Raw genomic sequence first — 21325 nt, forward strand, 5'->3', positions numbered from 1 at the left:
TTAAAAAGAGCATTTTGACAAAGAACATTCTCATTTCCATATCTAAAATGAGACACAATCGTCTACCGCCACCACTCAGATGCAGGAAAAAACATTATTTCCTGTAGTAACTTTAATTACTGTTCTTCCAATTCCACTACTAATGAATCCAAGCTGATATAAAAATTTTGTTTCCCTTTATGAAAAGTACATCTGTAGTATTGTGAAACTAGACGATATTGCTTTATTTCCCAAAATTTAGGTCAAACAGTCCTATCTGTGCTTCCTATAAGACACAGTTAAAGAATCATATTATGCAAACAGTACTGGAAACAGGGTGACTGATTTGTGCTATTTAGGAAATAGATTAAGAAGATTAAGAACTGACTGCATGTGAGAGGTTAGTGAAGCAAGGATGGTTTTCAAGTTTTTGTCTCAATTGAATAAGTGGATGAGTGAGTGAGAGTACATAGTGATTTCATTAAATTAATGGGGAAGCTTAATCAGAAGTGCTTAAAGGGTTGAATATGTGATAATGACTTCAGAAAACATTTATTGATACAAATGCATGGATGAATAAATATAAGAATTGAAGGAAACTAAAATAAAAAGATGGTAATTTGAATCAATTCAACCAATTAGTTTAAGGTTGCTTGATAAATTTGAAGTAAATTTTTTTAAAATGATCGAGTATCTTTCTTTGGTTGGCAATGATAAAAGGCAAATGGGAAGACTAGACATGTGTAGTGAATACAGAAACGTGTATCATCCTAAAAATGCCTGAAAACTTCTAATAATGAACATTTAGGGCTTCTTCCTAAGTTTGTGTTATGTAACAATCGTTCATTATCATTTTAAGCCTTTTAAAAGATCATGTGTTTTTATTAATACCTTGCTTGATATTGTATCAGAAATACCATTCTAGTCTTCTGTAAGCTTGATCTTTATTTTTAACTCAATTGACTAAGTGTGTGTGCATTCATTAACTACTGGGGACTCTTTGAATTCTTGCACAATACTACTATATTTTTCTTATTTTTTATCTTATGTTTCCTATATTCCAAAAGAGAAATCATCAAATCCTTATTTTGAAGATAAAGATATATTTTCTTTGTTTCTTATTAAATATCTCCTAACTTTTATTTGCCGTGGACTCCTTTCCACAGCCAACGGTAACATTCTTGCTGACATGCTCCTATCGTCTATCTCTGTCCCAAAGGTGATGAGGAGATCTGACAGATAGAGACACATCATCAGCCATTCCAACTGGCTGCCAACTTGGACATATGCACAGAGCAGAGAGCATGCTAAAGTTCCTTATGCAGAGAGCCAAGAGCCCACTGACATTCACCAATGACTGAAGAACTTGTCAATATCACTACAGTATAGTCAAGTTTGGAATGAGCCATGTTAAAGGTTCTGGAAAGGAGGAGATGACCACCTGGGTAGGGCACCACTCTGCTATGTATATGTGCCTCATTTGGCATCTACTTTGCATGTCTGCTGCTGGGCTTCCATCTGTCGAATTTCAATAGAATGTCAGAGATAAAAACTGAAGACTCCATGGCTTCAAAAAGCACTTCTCTCCTGACTGCCTGATGGCTGTCTGGGGACAGAAAATTTAGAAAGTGACCCTCTTATATGACATATATGCTTTAATTTCTAATCAATATATACCTTCAAGAAGAACTTTACAAATATAACATATGATAATGGGAGATCATATTCCATGAGGATCCAGTCACATATAACTTTGAATTAAATTTTGAAATGTTTTCTCTCTTATCTGTTTAGTGTGTAACTTGAATACAATTTAACATATGCTTAAATTATAACTGATTCAATAGAATTTGGTCGTTTTCAGAATGGAAGACCTTAAAATATTTCCCACTTGTGTTTAATTAAAATTCACAAAATTTATCTGTAGTCTTTGATGCTGAGCTATATTTAACCATATGTCATTGAAAAAAAGTCAAAGAGTGCAATTCTGGATAGTTTCACTTTTATTTTTCTCATTCTTAAAATGTGAAAAAAAATTGCCATATGACTGCAAACCCTATTGTCCTAATTTCAGATAGAGTTTTCCTAGTTACTATTGTTCAGGAAAATAAAACTTAATATTTCTATTTTCAGAAATTTATTGTGACTGAGTTGCAGGATGTGTGATATTATGATTATTCTGTAATAAACAGTGGACCTGCTTTCTTTTTTTGATGGTACGTGTGTTCAGGAAATAGGACAAATAATTTACCATAAATGCTACTTGTGATTTCTTAACACTAAAGTGGTTGGTCCCCCAATATATCTATATATAAAGATATAGGTATATTTTAGGTATTATAGTCAACACACCCTAGAATAACCTAAACTGATTTCATCTTGGCACTATTATCTCATCTTGAGTGTAGGTGAAAACTTTGAGTCTATATAACCAACAGGATACAAAGCAGATGAGGTGCCTAACTTTCATAAATACTGTCTCATGTAGGTAAAAGTAACAGAGACTCTCCTTCCAGTCCTGAAAAAACAAACTTGTTCTGTATGATTGGAAGGGAGCACCTAGCAAGGAACAACAAAGAGCACGTAGCAGATGAAAATAAGCTCCCAGCCAACAACGAGCAAAGTATTGTGCCAACACTTCTAATGAGCTTGGCAGTAGAGTCTTCCCCAGCCAAGTCTCCCAAGGAGCGCGTAGTCTGGTGAACATATTGATTTCAATCTTTTAAGAACCTAAGCAGAAGCCCCAGGTCACTAGTGCTTAACCTCTTTATCCACAGAAATTGTTAAAAAGTGTGTCTTTTCTGCTCTTAGGATAATTTGCAGCATTGTCATAGAAGCTAGTACATATTTTTGTAATAGTTTCCTGGAATTTTTATTTTAATTAATGCTGAGAAGCAAAATACGGCAAATTTGGCAGCCTAAACAATGGAACTTTATAGTCGTACAGTTCAGGAGGCTAGAAACCTAAGATCAAAGTCTTGGCAAAATTGGCTAGTTTCAAGGGCAGTCTGTGACAATCTGTTCTATGCCTGCCTGTGATATTCCCTGGCCTGTGGATGGATTACATGGATCTCTGCTTTCACATATATGTGGGTATTTATTTTGTATGCATGTCTATCTATGTCAAAGTTTTCCTTTCATAAGGATACCAATCCCACTGGTGTAGGTCCTTGTAACTCTCCTTGAATATGGTCTCAATTAACTAACTGCATCTCTTATTAACATATTTCTAAACAAGGCCACATATTGAGGGACTGGAATTAGGATTTCAACATATGAATTTGGGAAAGACACAATTCAGCACAAAACAACACAAAGGTTTTTAACTCTTACTATGAACAAAATTTTAATAAGAAAAAGAGAACAGTCACCTTATTTTTATGTGTCATTTCTTCAAAATGATAACCTCTCTTTTCATTCCTTAAAAGGTAAAAGATGAAAGGCTAGAAGTGGTGGGGGAACATAATAAAATTCACATACGCATTCACTCCTTTTTAAAATATTTCTCTTTGAATGTCTGTTTTCATGATCACAAAAACTATAAAAGTTTTTCATATTTTTTAAGATACGATATCAGCTTCACTTATTAAATAAAAAGTTCATGTCTCAGAGCTGAAGATTATGAAACATTTATGGACCACCAGTACTTCCTTAATGATAATATGATTTCCCATCACATATTTAACAGAAAGTATAAAATATATTTTAAATCTTCCATGTTTGAAAGCATTATATATTTCTAAGTGAAAAAAATTTTAAATAGATAGTGAAGAGAATCTTATGGACTGTAGAAGTGGTTGTTAGAAAATTAGTATCTTATACAAATCAGATACTTCAGTAAGCAGTTCACATATATCATTTCACTATCTTCACAGCAACTATATTTAGATGTTAACGTCTCCATTTTATAAGTCAGGAAATTGAGCAAAAGAGGACAATGTTTCAAAGTCACACAATTAAAGAAAGCTAGATTCAGTTTTTGTCTGGTTTGGTTTGGTTTGGTTTTGGTTTTTGGGTCATACCCGGTGATGCTCGGGGGTGACTTCTGACTCTGCACTCTGGAATTAATCCTGGAGGTGCTCAGGGGTCCATATGGGATGCCTGGTAGGGAACCCAGGTCAGCTGCATGCAGAGCAGATGCCCTACCCGCTGTACTATTGCTCCGGCCCCTAGGTCCAGGTTTTTTTTAATTATGCTTTATTTCAAAGATACTCTGACATGCTAAATCCCATTAATCACTGTCATCCCGTTGCTCATCGATTTGTTCGAGCGGGCACCAGTAATGTCTCTCATTGTGAGATTTATTGTTACAGTTTTTGGCATATCCAATACACCATGGGCAGCTTGCCAGGCTCTGCCATGCGGGCATGATACTCTCGATAGCTTGCCGGGCTCTCCGAGAGGGGCGGAGAAATCAAACACAGGTCAGACGCGTGAAAGGCGAACATCCTACCGCTGTGCTATGGCTCCAGCCCATTAATATAATAGGTCCCATTAATATACAACAATAATATAATTCACAAATTCAGGGTTCAAAAAAACTTTGAGGTCATTATACTGACCATTGTTTCAGTATGTTGGTCAGGTCTTATTAATAAAGATATCTTGTTATTCAAAGACTTTTTTTATTAGATGACATTATGAACTCAGATGAAAGCAGGAAGAACTGACACGACAATATATGCATTGCTTCTTTTTCTGTTTTTTTTTCAGTATTGAAGATGCTCAAATAATTTCTCCTCAATCAGTTGAATAAAGGTTGTATGTACCCCAAAAATATTAAATATATAAATAAAAAGATCTTTAAGGTATCTTTGATTCATTAAGAGTCAATAGAAACTTGAAGTTCTACTAACTCTGTTTTACAGTTTCACTGTGCCAGCTCCTTTGTACTAGTGTTTTGTGTATCATCACTTGGTGTTTGATCTGAGCCTTGCAGTTTTGCTTGTTTTGAGTTCTTTACCTTGTGCCATGCTGCTACAAATTATAAGGGAAATGAAATTCATGATTCCAAAGTGCACAAATACCTCCATACTCCCTGAAGTTAGTTACTTGGGAATTCTGAAGCTATAACCTTGTTATCAAGAGTTCAACTCTACTTCCTCTATCATCTCAGCATGACGTGATGAAAAGCAAAATTTTCCCTCTACATTTTACATTTTAGCCTGTTATTAATTCGTTTGGTTTCAAAATCTGTTGTGTCTTTCCTCAGTACCCCGACTGAATATTGGTGTAGCATAATTGCGAAAGGCTAGATTATTTCCATTTTTATCTGACATATTTCAGGCCACTTAATCCCAATATGTAAATTCCCAAAACATGATATGCAAGTGAACATTTAGGTCAAGTTTCTTTTCAGTTTTATAGTAATAAAATGTACTTGCTGGAAACAAAGAGCATGAGAACTGGTCACTGTCACTGTCATCCTGTTGCTCATTGATTTGTTCGAGCGGGCACCAGTAACGTCTCCATTATGAGACTTGTTTGTTACTGGTTTTGGCATGTTGAATACGCCGTGAGTAGCTTGCCAGGCTCTGCGATGTGGGCCAGATACTCTCGGTAGTTTACCGGGCTCTTGCCGGGCTCTCCGAGAGGGGTGGAGGAATCAAACCCAGGTCAGCTGCGTGCAAGGCAAACGCCCTACCTCTGTGCTATTGCTCCAGCCCATGAGAACTGGTATTCAGTGGAAAACACCACTTGAAGGGTCTGGGGGGTTGGACAAGGAATATCCAACGAAACATCTATGGTGAAGGGAAGTGTTTGATCAGAGGAGAAGGTGGTGCTGAAAGGAGGTAAAGTGTTATGTACAAAACCCTATCAGCAAAAGTAAATAACACTGCAAAAATGTATTTTTCAAAAAGTGAATCTCAAAGAAGCAGACAGCGGGGTGGGAAGCAAGTCAGGAGAGTGGAGTGGGGCAACGGTGGAGGCAAGTGGATACTGGTGGAGGGACCACTGTTGGGTTGCATGCCTGCACCCAATTATGAATAACTTTGTAATTTCACAGTGACTAAAAATATGTATAAATTAATAAAATATGTGACTTACAATATGTATAAATTAATAAATAAATAATAGAATTAAAATGTTTTAAAAGAAAATGTAATTACCACTAAATGAAAATGAGAAACACTAATGAAAAAATATAACAAATAGAAACAAAATGATAGGAAACATATATGGGTCTTAGATAATACAAGTACTTGACTTTACTAAATGTGCCATATCAAGATATTCTTATCTCCACTCAGAAATGCTAAAACTAAGGCAATTTTCTGCTTTTTGGGTCACACCTGGTGATGCACAGGGATCACTCTTGGGTCTGCACTCAGGAACTACCCCTGGAGGTGCTCAGTGGGCCGTATGGGATGCTGGGAATCAAACCTGGGTCAACTCTGTGCAAGGCAAATGCCCTACCCGCTGTGCTATCGCTTCAGCCCTGGCAATTTTCTGTGAGTATCTTTCCACAGTGAAATGTTATGTGAGGGTCCCAAGAGACAGTACAGTGGAAAGGATGCTTAACTTGCACAGACCAAGCCAGGTTCAATCCCCACACCACAGATGAGCCTACTTGAGTGCAGTCAAGCCTGAAACACCTTCATGTGTACCACCCATCCCAGAGTAAGTAAACAACTTTTAAAAAATGTTATGTGAGTTACAAGAAAGGTTGTTTTTATAAAAATGCATTTTTGATTGACTATTATATGGCAGTTATTAGAAAGGTAGGTGAGGAAATAAACAGAATAGTCATAAATATTACTGCTAAAGAAAATCTGCTGTAACTAAAAGAATTAATTCCCTCTAATATTTGTATCTAAAATTTTCAGATTATTAATGATTCTGCATCTCTCTTCACCAATATCTAAAGCTTATGGATGCCTTATCATTATTTTTAGCCAATGAAAATAAATTTCATAATAGTTTACACTAGATTTTAGCAATTGTGTTCCTATAGTTTTTAAATACATAAATCTTCAGGGGAATAAACTCTCCCTTCATGATATAATGCTAACATTTTAACACCAGTAATGATAGAAAAAGTTCCTAACTCTGTATAATTTCTATCAATGAAAGAAAATAATTATTTCATTCCTATTTAATTAGACATTTATAACTTTTAATTCAGAAGTGGTTGAAATATTCTCCTGAGAGCCAATTAATAGATACACATACACTGTCAAGATACTCTGGTAATGACAGATTATAGCTATTGTCACACTTCTATTCTGCTTACTTGCACTGTAAAATTTCCCCTCTGAACTTTAGATGTGCATGTGATTGCATGTATGCATGTCAAAAAGTTAACAGCTTATAAAACTTATAGAAATGAGAATAATTTTGATATTCTGCTACCATTTTCATATCTTTTGTTCTTTAACTGAGTCATTTCATAAATAGATGTTAAATTTGGCTTCTCATCTGCTAAACTTGTGATAATGTTCTATTGTTTTTTGTCTAGTCTTTTAATAGCTAAATATGTTTAGCAGCATATAAGGAATATAATGACTGAGCATTTATTTATCAAAGAGAAGTGCTACCTAACCAAAAAAATGATTGAACAAGAAATCATGCAATTCACTGCAAAAAGGATGAAAGGTATTATGTTCAATGGAGTAAGCAAGCAGAAGAAAAAGCATAGGATGATATCACTTATATGTGATATTTAGAATAACTGGATGAAGGAATGCAAGGTTTTAAAGGTAGGATGTCTAGATTGGCCACAGATTATAGGGATGAAAAGAAAAGAAATAAGTGTGGAAGGGGAGGGGAGAAATGACCGATGAGAAGCAATGACAAGCAGGGGTCAAAGGGATTTGGGAACATTAGTGGTGTTAAGGAATGATAGAGCTAAATACTCAGACCAAAGAGTCAACAACATTGTAGTCATGAGACCCAAACTTTAACAACGAATATAAAAAGGTGCCTGTCAAGATGGCAGGCTGAGAGGAGGAGTGTGGTAGGTGAGGAACCAGGGGAGGGAAGTGGATTCTGGTGGTGGGATTAGTGCTAGGATATTGCATATTTAAAACTCATGAATAATAATAAAATAACTTTGTAAATCACGGTTCTTTGATAATTCATTGTCACTGTATCACTGTCATCCCGTTGCTCATCGGCTTGCTCGAGCGGGCACCAGTAATGTCTCCATTGTGAGACTTGTTGTTACTGTGTTTGGCATATCGAATAATTGCTTTTAAGTATTAAAAAAGATGGCCAGTGCCCACAGTTTCCAAATAATGCTGCACTAAATGCAATTATTTTAGTAAAGCAGTCTAAGGGGAATTTGGGGGACCAATGTCGCCGATCAATAAATAAAATATTTTGATGAGTATTTTTGTCTTAAATGCACATTGAAAGAAATCTTTTTAAATAATGTACAGAACTGTCAAGTACTTCACATCATTAGATAAAAATTAACTTTGTTAACTATGTGTATTAACCTTTGCCAATTTGAGAGTGAAATCTGTCCTTTACACTCATTTACTACATCTGTAGTTCTAATTTTAATTTTGAAATCAGTTTTTTTATTTAAAAATACATATCTGTTGGTAAATTTCATTTTCTCTTTTAAGTTCCATTTGTCATATATGTATTGACATATATATAAATTTAAATACACAAGAAATGGACATTTATCCACTTGCAACTACCTGTTTATAGTTTGAACATCATTATGCACAAAAATACTTATATAAATATATAAAATATATTGACATATAATAGATAATATATTATATGATAAAATCAGTATATATATAATGATAACTTATTTCTAGGACTTCAGGCAATATACCCACAATTACATTGTATGGTTGTACAAAATAAGATGTTTTCATTCTAAATGTTTATTTTTGTGATCTTCTAAGTGTAGCTGTGAAATAGTTATTTGGGTCTCAGGTAATTTGCTATTGTAAATAAAAACAATACAATACCATTCAATGCAGTTGCTCAGATTTTAGGAAAAAAATGGATGACAATTGATGATTGAACAAAGAGCATGATTAACTTAGTGCACGACTAAAATATATGATATAATGGTGTTATTCTTTACTGTCACTCAAAACCACACAAAATATCAACTTAGATCATCCATTACTTGTTATATGAATATTGCACGATAAACTTTTATGTTGTCTGAAACAATATCATTTGAGTCCCTATATTATGATTTGTGTGGGCAAAGAGCTATTCTTGCTTGTATCTTGAAAGTTAAAATGCTTCTACTCCCATATTATTAACTGCAAAACAGCAGATGAACACAATATCAAACATTTAAATAATTTACTTTTAGCACAAAAACATGACCAATAAATTTTCTTTGACGTTTTCCAGTGTCATTTAAATTTAATAATTGTGTTTCTTTTGTTACAATGAAATGAGACTTTTGGAAGTGCGATGGATATAATCAACAATAGAACAATTCCTTTTAACAAGATACTGGGGCACTTCATCTTGTTTATTAGGATAAATAAGATCTGAAAATTTAAAACTGATCTTTAAGAATTGATACTAGTGTGCTTATTAGAATCATAACTACAAGCACTCTAGCTTAAATTATTTATTTTTAAGTAAGAAGTCAGATTTTTTAAAGAAAAAGTCTGAAGAAATGTTTCTGAAGTCCACCAAAAAGTAATGTGTGACTTCCCCCTGCTGGTTTTGTACAAAAATAAAAGGAAGAAAGCCCCATATGAGAATTTCTTAAATTTCAAAAATAGTAAAGGAGTATTCATCTTGAGGATGTAGGATACATATCTTTTGTCCATTGCCAAAGATCAACCAGCAGCAATAACATTCAGTTCTGTCCCGAAAGCACAAATATACCAGCATTTATTAAAATTTCAACTATCCACCAATTGCATCTTACAATTAGATCTAAGAGCGTAGTGCCCCTTCATCCAAGACCACATGCAATATGCACATAAGCACAGAACATACATGTGCTGAAGCACATGCCAAAATTCCACTTTTCCTTTGAACTGTTTTGTAACTTTGCTCTCCTCTTACTGGAAATTTGGAATTTTCTCTCTTCCTGACCAACATGGGCAATTTTCCAGGTGCCATCCTTTGCCCACTGACTGCTAGACCTGGTAGCTGAACAAATTCTTGGAACCTCATATGCAATCTGGCAGTAGTCAGTGATGAAAATTAGTTCAGTATTAAATTTTGTGTTTAAAATCATTTAATTATTGCATCTTATTCAATTGAAAAGCAACCCCTATCTAATTAACAAAAAATAATAGATGCATACTTTGTATTACTTTTAATAAAATTTGAATGTTGACAAACTGATTGCAAAGTGTGAAGAAATGCATTTCTACTCTCCCTTTTTCTTGCAGTGGATACAAAATAAAGATGACCCAAATTGTAATTATAAGACTTGGAGTTACATAGCAAATTAACTCTCTAGACAACACAGCTTTGGGAGTTTCAGTTGATGCATAAGGGTTATAAAAATAACCTTTCTAGGAATTGTTCAAGCTGTACCTATATAGCAAACTAGTTAAAACCTTAAACAGCTGAATCAAAAAGCTTATTATCAATACATGCAATTTCCTGAGCAGTTAGCAAGGAAATTGGAATAACTAAAATAATCAGACCAAGAACTTTTTTATTCTCTGAGTATTATCTTTAGAATAAAATCACTAGACAGTAAGATCGTTAATAGTTTAGTGATCGGTCTGTTATTAAGAGTGCATTTTATGTCACCCTTACTGGAAAGTAAAAATGTACTAGATAGTTGCAGGTTGAACTGTTTCCTTAAAAGATATGGTGCAGTTCTAACCCCTGTTATGGGTGACTGTGACCTACTGAAAAGATCTTTGCAAATGCAATCACTTTAAGATAAGGTCATGCTGAGTTAGAGTGAGTTAATGGTGTCTTGGTGATAAAGGAGAAATGTGACAGACACATTCCCAGGTAATAATACCATAGTGAAATGAGAGGGCCAGATTAGAGTGTCAGGCTACAAACCAAAGAATGCCTGTGATTGTCAGGCACCACCCCTTGCCAGGACTGTAGCCTGGATCAAATTCTCCCTCAGTCTCCCACAGGAAACAACGCTGCTTGCATTTTATCTTTAGATTTCTGGCCTTAGGAACTGGAAAAGAGATGTTTTTTGTCAGCCACTCCGTTTATGAGACTTTCTCCTAGAGTTCTAGGAGACTAGAACAGCTATTAAATAAAATAATTTTCTTAAACTTACTCTTGTTCAGAGATCTTTGAGTCCCAACCCTTTGATAATAACCTGTTCTTTCCTTGTAGACCATTCCAATGAGTCAATGACAGAGTTAAGTCAACCTTCATGATTAGAGATGAAACATATCAATGAGTTTTATGAACACATAAGTGGAGACAATGTAGTCTTGGGAAGTTATAGCAGTTCACAGAGAATATGATACTTTAACCCAAATCTAATGATTAAATAAAGTAAGAAAATAAATATTAGGGCCAGAGGAAAGAGGAAGGTATAGAGAGATAATAATATTTTACCACCAAAAAGTGGTGATGGCATATGAAAGTCACAACATCATCCCAAAATGATGTATATCTAGCTATAGATACATTGAAAACTTAGTAGAAACGAAGCAAGTGTTCCTTCTCTTTATAAGTTCTGAGTTAATAAGATAGTCTCTCAATAATAAGATGTAATATCTCTTAGGGGAGAATTCCTCAGAATAACAAGAGTCATCAAATGACTGCTTTCTCTTACTTCAAGGCATTTTCTGAAATTAAAACTCTAATTCAACAGTTACTCAAGCAAATAACCCATTAACAATTCTTTGTTATTCCTAATATCTTTTGGAAAGTGCTCTTAAATTATTTCTACCTTTAAAATTTCCCAAACATCCAAAATACAATCTACATTACCAAAAAAATTAAAACTAAAAATAAACTGTGTATAAGTAAATACATTTCATTTACAGTTCAAAGTGCAAATCTGAAACCACTCACAAGATGAAAGAATTCGAATGAAGAACTATTCTGAAACTAAGAGGTTACATAAGCAGAATAGTCAACATATATGAGTTCCCATGGCAACCTCACTTTTTAATTAGTATAGTAAATACTCTTACAAATCTTGAATAATCTGTTGACAAGTTAAGGTTAACTAGAGTAGAATTAAACCATAAATCTTTCTTTTTAACAAATATTAAAAGGGAAAATTAGTGGCCAGTATTTTTCAAATGAAAGGTACATATATGTACATGAAAGTTTAATTACTTCATTTAGAATACTGATTTAAAACTCATACATTTCACAGAAGGCATTACTCAAATGATTTAAACATAAAAAGAGAGGTTATCCGCTTTAATGTTCATCCAAATGCATACCTGTACATATTATGTTACACTCCAGGGAGAGGAAAATTTCAGTGAATTTATGCCAGATTTCAATCTGTTACAAATTGCTATAAAGCAATATATCTTTGATTCATTGATGGCTACTTTTTCAACATAAATATCATAATCATTTTCTAGGATGTATCAGTAAAAATTATCATCATACCAAAATACTTATTAGTGTCATATTTAAACATAAACCACTCTGGTAGGTCAATCATTTTCTCTTACATGATGAGAACTATTTAACCAAAGCTTGAACTTTCAGGTCAATACATAAATTACTTTTAGTTTTTTCTAGAAAAAAGAAAGAAAGAAAAACCTGCAGCATGTCTTCCAATATTTTTTTATTTCCGTTTTTCTTGCATGTGAACATTTAAGTGGGAATTAAAAAAATCTCTTACATTATTTTTTCAGAAATGTTCCCAAATATATATGTAACCCTTTGTCTAATTTTTTTCATACTATCTATTCATACCGAAGTGAATTTTATCTTTCATTTTCTCTCAGTTTTCAAACATTTTAGAATTTTCTTCCATCTTTTTTAATTGAGTCAAAATAAGATACAGTTACAAAACTTTTGTGATCTGGTTTCAGTTACACAATGTTCCAAAACCTGTCTCTCCACCATTGTAAATTTCCAACCAGCAATATCCCCTGCATCCCTCCTGCCACTCCACCCCCACCCCAGTCTGCCTCACTTTCCTTCTCTCTCTCTCTCTTTCTCTCTCTCTCTCATTCTCTCTCTTTCTCTCTCTCCTCTCTCTGTCTCTGTCTCTCTGTCTCTGTCTCTGTCTCTCTGTCTCTGTCTCTGTCTCTCTCTGTCTCTCTGTCTCTCTCTGTCTCTCTCTGCCTCTCTGCCTCTCTCTCTCTCTCTCTCTCTCTCTCTCTCTCTCTCTCTCTCTCTCTCTCTCTCTCTCTCTCTCTCTCTCTCTCTCTCTCTCCTGTTTGGGGCATCATGCTTTGCAATACAGATACTGAGAGGCCATCATGTATGGTACATTTCCCACTTCCAGCACACATCTCCATCCAGAGCAAACTCTTCCAAACATCATTATCATGATGATCCCTTCTGTCTCCCAACTGCACTCTTCCCAAACCCCTGGGGTAGGCTTCCAGCCGTGAACTATTCATCCTGCCCCTTGTTTCTACTGTCCTCGGGTATTAGTCTCATACTGTTGTTGTTGATGTTTTTTAATATCCCACAAATAAGTGCAGTCATTCTATGTATGTCCCTCTCCTTCTGAATTATTTCACTCAGCATGATACTCTCCATGTTCCTCCATTTATAAGCAAAATTCATGACTTTATTTTTTTCTAACTGTTGTATAGTATTATCCTACCTGACAATAATACTGTAGGGCATTCACCTTTCACGCAGCCGACCCATGTTCGAATCCTCCGTCCCTCTCAGAGAGCCAGGCAAGCTACCGAGAGTATCGCGCCCGCACGTCAGAGCCTGGCAAGCTACCTGTGGCGTATTGGATATGCCAAAAACAGTAACAATAAGGCTCACACTGAGAGACATTACTGGTGACTGCTTGAACAAATCGATGAACAACAGGATGACAGTGACAGTGACAGTGACAGTGGATAGTATTCCATTGTGTAGATGGACCATAGTTCCTTTAAGCATTTTCTGGTCTTGGCACTCAGGGTGTTTCCAGATTCTGTCTATTGTGAACAGTTCTGCAATGAACATACAAGTGCAGATGTCATTTCTGCCATGTGTTTTTTCACCGTGAGAGTATATTCCCAGAAGTGGTATTGCTAAGTCAGAAGGAAGCTCAATTTCTATATTTTTTGAGAAATGCCGATATTGTTTTCTAAAATGGCTGAAATAGTTGGCATTCCCACCGACAATGAATAAGAATCCCTTTCTCCCTGCATCCGTGCCAGAACTGGTTGTTCTTATTCTTTTTGTTGTGTGCCTGTGTCTATGGTGTAAGGTTATATCTCATTGTAAGGCAATATCTCATTATTGTGTTTATTTACATCTTCCTGATGATTAGTGATGTATTTTTTCATATGCCTTTTGACCTTTTTTTTAGGAAGTTTGTTTATTTTTTCTCACCATTTTTTGTATAAGATTGGAGGGTTTTTTCCTATAAAGTTTTACCAGTGCCATATATATCCTTATCTGATGGGTATTGGGTAAATAAATTTTCCCATTTCATGAACTGTCTCTGTATCTTGGTCACCATTTCTTTTGAGGTGCAGAAGTTTCTTAATTTTAATGTCATCTCATTTGCTTATCTTTGTTTCTACTTGCCTGGTCAATGGTGTTTCATCTTTAAAGATGCCTATAGCTCCAATGTCATCAGGGGTTCTTCCCGTGTTTTCTTTAAGATAGGTTATAAATTCAGGTCTGATATTAAGTTCTTTAATCCATATTGATTTGCCTTTTGAGCCTGGCATTAGAAGAGGTCAGAGTTCATTTTTTTTTGCATGTAGCTGTCCAGTTTCCCCAGAAATACTTGTTGAAGGGTTTTGACGAAGGGTATTGATGAATAAGTCTGACCATCTCATAGGTGGGTAGCCATGCTGTCTTTTGACGTCCCATGGAATCCAGTTGGTAACAGCTCTAGTTCAGCGGTCATCTCTAAATAGCATTACATGTCCAACCCATCTGATTTTCGACACCTTGGCAAACAAGACAGCGTCCCTGATTCTTAATCATCAATGGAGGTCGGAATTCCGGATTCCTTCTCTCACTTGAGTGAAACATGATACTCAAAGCATAGCTCTATCGATTCCTCTTTGGGATACCCAAATAGCGTTCTCCACACGTTTTCATAAGGCCCAGATCTCTGAGGCGTATGTTAGTGCAGGAAAAATGGCGGAGTCGAAAAGTTGTGCCCGGAGCCAGGGGTTCTTTTCCTCTTAACCACTTCTTCAATGCTCTTGAAGACGTTCCCACACTGCTCTCTTCTTCCTGTGGAGTTCTGATGCCAAGTCATTCCTCATGTTGAGTTCTAGACCCAGGTACACATAGTTGCTGCATTCAGAGATGTTTATTCCTTTGAGAGCAAATGGAATGTCAGGGACTAGTTCGTTTTTCATGAACATTGTCTTGGAAAGATTCAGCTGTAGTCCTACCTTTCCACATTCACAGTTGAAGTCGGCCAGCATTTGTGCTGCTTGGCTAATGTTTGATGATATTAGAACAATGTCATCAGTGAAGTGAAGGTGGTGTAGTTGCCAACCATCTATCTTCACCCCCATTCCTTCCCATTCCAGTAGTCACATGATGTTCTCGAGGGTGGCACTAAAGAGTTTCGGTGAACTGATATCACCCTGCCAAAAGCCTCTCTTTAGGTCAATGACTACTACCTTGCAGAACGGTGAGATTCTGGTGGTGAATCCATAATACAGCTCAAGGAGGATCTCGATGTACTGAGTTTGAATGCCCTGTTTGACTAGGGCTTTGATGACCACTTCAGTCTCAACAGAATCAAAGGCCTTCTTTAAATCGATGAACATTAGACATAGCGGCATCTTGAACTCTCGTGAAACTTCAATGAGCTTGGTCACCACGTGGATATGGTTGATCATGCTGAATCCTTTTTGGAACCTGGCTTGCTCGCATGGTTGTCCTTTGTCTAGTGTTGACTCGAGTGAATAACTTGTAGACTATGGACAACAGGCAGATTGGGCGATAGTTGCCAATGTCATGGATGCCTCTCTTCTTGTACAACAGAACGGTCCTGCTGATTTTCCACTGGGAAAATTGCATTCAGACAGGTAGCATTGCATTCAGACAGGTAGCATGTAAAGAGCCGAGCCAGTGTATTGACAAGTATTGGCAGCAGATTCTTCAGGTGTTCGGGTCTGGCATTGTCTGGACTGGGTGCTCTATGCATCTTTACCGAGTAAATGGCATGTCAGATTTCATAAGGGAGGAGGTTGGGAATGACATATCCATCCTGTGAAATTTGTTATGTGGGCAGGTGGACGTGGCTGTCAAAGAGATCCGAGTAGAAGTCGTGAATAATCCTCTCCATTGACCTTCTGCAAGATGTGATAGATCCATCAAGATATCAGAGGGCAGTCATCTTGGTCGTATAGTTGACAAAGGACAGGCGAGCGTTGCAAATACTTTTCCCAGGATCTGCCGCATTGGCCAACACTACTGCTCTTCTCTCTTTGAGGTCTTCCTTTATCGCTTCTCTGCACAGCATTGCGAGCTTGGACTTTAGCTTGTGATTGTCTGAGACTTGTGCCAAACAGTTTTGGCGAACAAGCTTGAGAGTTTCCAAAGACAGGTGTCTGTTTGTGGCTTTTTCACTCTCGGCATTCCTCGTGCAGCCATGGAGGTGCTGAACAAGTCAATCATATTCCTCGTCGATGTTGTCAACAAGGGCATCTTCCCACATTGCTGCAGTAGTGCCAAAGAGCTCCCAGTTGGTGTTCATTCTGGGAGTTCTCTTCTTATACTTAAACTTTGCAGTCCTTTCTCCCCACTCTGTGAAGTAGAATTTTGCAAGAAGGAGACGGTGGTCCAATCCCATTTGGAATTTTGGGACAACAGCGACATTGGTCAGGCAAAACCGTTGATTGAATATGATGTGGTCAATTTTGTTGTGGAACTGTCCACCAGGAGACTCCCATGTCCAACATTTAGATTCGGCCTTCTGGAACTATGAGTTACCATAGATGGTCTTGGTGGACATGATGAACTCAGACAGACTCACACCCTGTTTGTTCCATTCTAGGTCATGGGTCCCAATGTGTAGTTCTTTGGATAACCTTCTCAGTTCTATCTTCACATTAAAATCAGAAACAATGTTCTTGTAGAAGGTGTGGTCTTCTTTATAGAACTCCAGTTCCATGTAAAATTTCTCAGTTTCTTCTTCATCATAGTTGGATGTTGGTGCAAAATGAACGGTTTGAGAGTCTTCGTGTTCCTGAAGTGAGCAGATGCCATTGGGCTACACTAGCACACAATAGGAATGAGTGGAGATGTTACTGGCGCCCGCTCGAGCAAATTGAAGATCAACGGGATGACAATCATATATTTGTGTCAGTATATTCAACTCTATTTCTTTGGTTTGTTTGTCTGTCTCTATTCCAATACCATGCTGTTTTCATTAATACTACTTGTAGTACAGTTTGAAGTAGGGAAAGGTGCTGCCTCCCATTTTCTTTTACCCAAGGATTGATTTAGTATTTTGAAAGGTCTATTGTTCCATACGAATTTCAGGAGTGTTTTGTCCATTTCTTTGAAAAATGTCATGGATATCCTTATAGGGACTGCACTGAATCTGTACAACGCTTTGAGGAGTATTGCCATTTTGACGATGTTAATCCTGGATTTTCTTTCATCTTTTGCAGCACCTGATTGAGTAGAGGAAAAAAGGTTATGCTTAGTTCCCTTATACAACTTTAAAACAATTTCTGTTGTAATTTTAAATGCAAATTACTATGGGATCACTTATTTATACTGTTGTTTTACAATTGTTGTATAAAAACATGGCCCAAACTAAGCTAGAATAGGTAATAATCTTTGTTAACTTTCCCTGTGTTTTGTGTTATTCTAAATAGTTTTGTATTTTTAACATTATATACGTGGTTTGTGGTTCTGGGATTGAACCCAGATCTTCATACATATGAGACACTCTACACTGTTTGGTAACTTTACAAGCAGAAGACATTGTAGGAATCTTGCCAGAAAAGAAGACAGGGAATGCAGTTAGGACAGAGAAGGGCCCACTATGACAGTGATAGTGGGAAATGACCACACTGGGGAAAAAAAACAACTGCTAAAAGGAGGTAAAGTGATATGGAAATCAGTAACAGCAATGAAAACCACAGTGCCTAAAAGGAAAATGAAAGAGAGATGATTAAAGGATGGGTGTTTGAACACTGTATGACCCAAACCCAGTTATAAACATGCTTGTAACTTTATATCTCATGGTGATTCTATTAAAAAATATATTTTAGAAAGTGATCTCAAACACAGACAAAACACATATGCACAGGTCCTTGTTGAGCTCTTAGAGAAAAAAAAAAAAACAAAGCTCCAGGAGTAAATCGGTAGATCTAATTTAAGTTCCTAGAGAAGTCTTTCATTCTCTCAACACATGCTTTCCACCCTGAAGCTATAAGCACTTACTTTTAAACTGTAGATCTCTGAGAATATGAAGGAAAAGTGATTTGGCTAAAAAAAGAAAGTGGGCTTAAGTCTAAAGTTTAATTCCAGGCTCCTTAAAGACTATGATCCTGGAGGGCTACTAACCACTTTTGGCACCAGCAGCTTCTGATAGAAATGCTTCTAGACTGTGAACTGAGCTACAACCCCATGCCGCCCCGGGAGGGGAAAGGTTTTTCTCTCTCGACCTTTTCTTTAGGAAGGGGTGGCGGCAGCGGCAGCGGTGGTGCCCACATGGAGACCACCATCTTCTAGAACCCACTATCCAGAGGTACGAGCTTGCAGTGATGTGGCGCACAGGAGATCTTGGGATGGGGGTGTTACCGGCATGCTCTCCGCCCAGAAGAGATCTGCAGCAGCCGCACACGAAACGGCTCCTCTGCTCCTTAAAGACTATGATCCTGGAGGGCTACTAACTACTTTTGGTACCCAGGAGCTTCTCATAGAAATGCATCTAGGCTGTCAACTGAGCTAAAATATCAGAAATATAAAACTGCACAGCAGCAAGCTCATATATTCTTCATTCTCAGCAATGGAAAGCAAATTATCAAATGATGCCTTTTCTGCAGGTTTTATTGTTGGGGTAAACTCTAAATAATAATAGTTTTCTGTTGAAATATTGAATGTATTCAAAGTATAGAGAGAATAAAATGAAGATCATTAGCCACACAGGTGGTGGATCATGTGCACTGGTGAAGGGATGGGGGTCTGATCATTGAGTGACTGAGACTTGAACCTACAGCTTTGTAACTTTTTTCATGGTGATTCAATAAAAATTAATTTTTTTACAAAAAGAAAAAAACAAACAAACAAAAAGTTTAATTCCAAAGTGTTTGTCATTAGCATTTTGAATGATCAAATTTTTATTATTCAAACACTGTCCGTGTAATTGAACCTGAAAAACTAAAGGAATTTAGCCATATATTTTTCTATCCAAATGTTTTTAAAGGGGAACTATAGTCATTATTATGTAACTAACACTAGATTTTTTTCATTCTCCTCAGAAATACAACCTTAAATATTCTTTGGGCCATTTTATACATTTTTCAATATTAGCTGATAAAAATCTTCTAAGATAAATACATTAGAAATGGATAGGAAACAAAGAATTTTAAAAGAAGAGGAGCAATAAAGTTAAAAAAAAAGAAGAAAATGGGAAATGGAAAGTTCTGAGGAACTTTGGGAGGATCAGAGAGAGAGAGAGAAAGAGAGAGAGAGAGCAAGCATGTTCAATTGAGAACATGGACTTCTCCACGGTGGAGAGGGAATGCCAGTACACATTTCAGAATTAAAGATAAAAGTACAAAGATAAAAGATGAAATGTAGATAAAATTCTACATTTCAGGAGGGGAAGTGTGAACAACTCATGTGCTCAGGCACACATGCGCTCAGCAGTAACACATGGACACATGCAGCACATGGGCTCCGCAGCATGTGTGCAAGCTTTCTTTGTTCAAATTGGCTTTTAGAAAGGTTCTCCCAGACTGCCCCACATGGGTCTTCTACCTAGCTAAGAGTCCATTGCTACGGTGGTGGATAGTCTTCATTGATATTCCTTTCCTGGCCTCTGTTTATGCTGGAATTTCTCGCAGAGGTGGGGGTTTAGCCTTCTCTGGACTTACGCTGGTGCCTTATCAGACTTTCATTCCTGTGTCTATAAGGTGGGTCCTGGCAGCCTTAAGACTTCCAGATTTTATTGCCTCCCAATAATTCAGCGCCATAGGGAGTCCCTTTCTCTCTCTCTGCCTTCCTGCTTCATATTGATATAATTCTCAGATTATCTGCTTTATATTCTCATACCTACCTTCTCCAAAGTTTTAAAGATGGGCTCATTTAGCTTCCAAGTTATATAGAATTAGTTTCTGCCTCATTACCTTTCCTGAATTACTTACCCTTTAGGATTAGTATTTATTGAACACTTGTTATAAAGTAGGTAATTTACAAAAAGTTTCTCATTATTTGTCAGAACATTAAATAAGTAACCTTATTTTTTAGTAGACCTGCGTAGCATAGAGATCTTGTTACTTGATTTATTGTGCATGAAAATCAGTTAAAATTTAGGTTACAGGTTATCATAAGCCTAAAGCCAAACTCCTTAAAAGTTTTAGTATACAATACAAAGCATGTCAAAATGCAGATTGTTGACCTAAAAACACATTTTTTTAGGGTCTCTAAGTTTGTGACTCAGAGATTTTACATTTCTAACACATCCTTAGAAATGTAAGAGTATCCTGCCCCCACACTAGGCTGTTCTCACCAGGGCCTCCCCAAGGGGGGATAATTGAGTTTTCCTCCCCACCCAATGCAGAGCCCCGGCAGCCGAAAACCTCCAAAACCCAACCACAGCCATGCTCAGGGCCACTCTCCACACACTCAGACGAGCCTCATACAAGAAGGAACCAGCAGAGGAACCCAGGTATACAGGATCCAGGGCAGAGATCTTTAAGCCTGCTCAGACCGAGACTGGACGTCCTCCACCCATATCCCCCACTTTCCAGTAGCTTGGCAATCACACCCACAAACTTCCCCCAGCGCCATGTAATCTCATCAACAGCCAAGATCCAGAGACTATAAAACAAAGCATTCAAAGCTGCGTGGCTTCTTATAGTCTAGCCCACCAATATACCTAAAGCAGCACACATGTGTTTGGTTTTAACATACTTGCTTGTATTCTCCTATATACATTCTCCGTCCCTCTTGGAGAGCCCAGCAAGCTACCAAGAATATCCTGCCCACCAGCAGAGCCTCACAAGCTCCCCGTGGCATATTTGATATAGCAAATACAGTAACAATAACGGGTCTCATTCCCTGACCATGAAAGAGCCTCCAATACGGCACCATTTGGAAGGACGAG

This window comes from Sorex araneus, chromosome 2, assembly GCF_027595985.1.
Source record: "Sorex araneus isolate mSorAra2 chromosome 2, mSorAra2.pri, whole genome shotgun sequence".
Classification (NCBI taxonomy): Eukaryota; Metazoa; Chordata; class Mammalia; order Eulipotyphla; family Soricidae; genus Sorex; species Sorex araneus.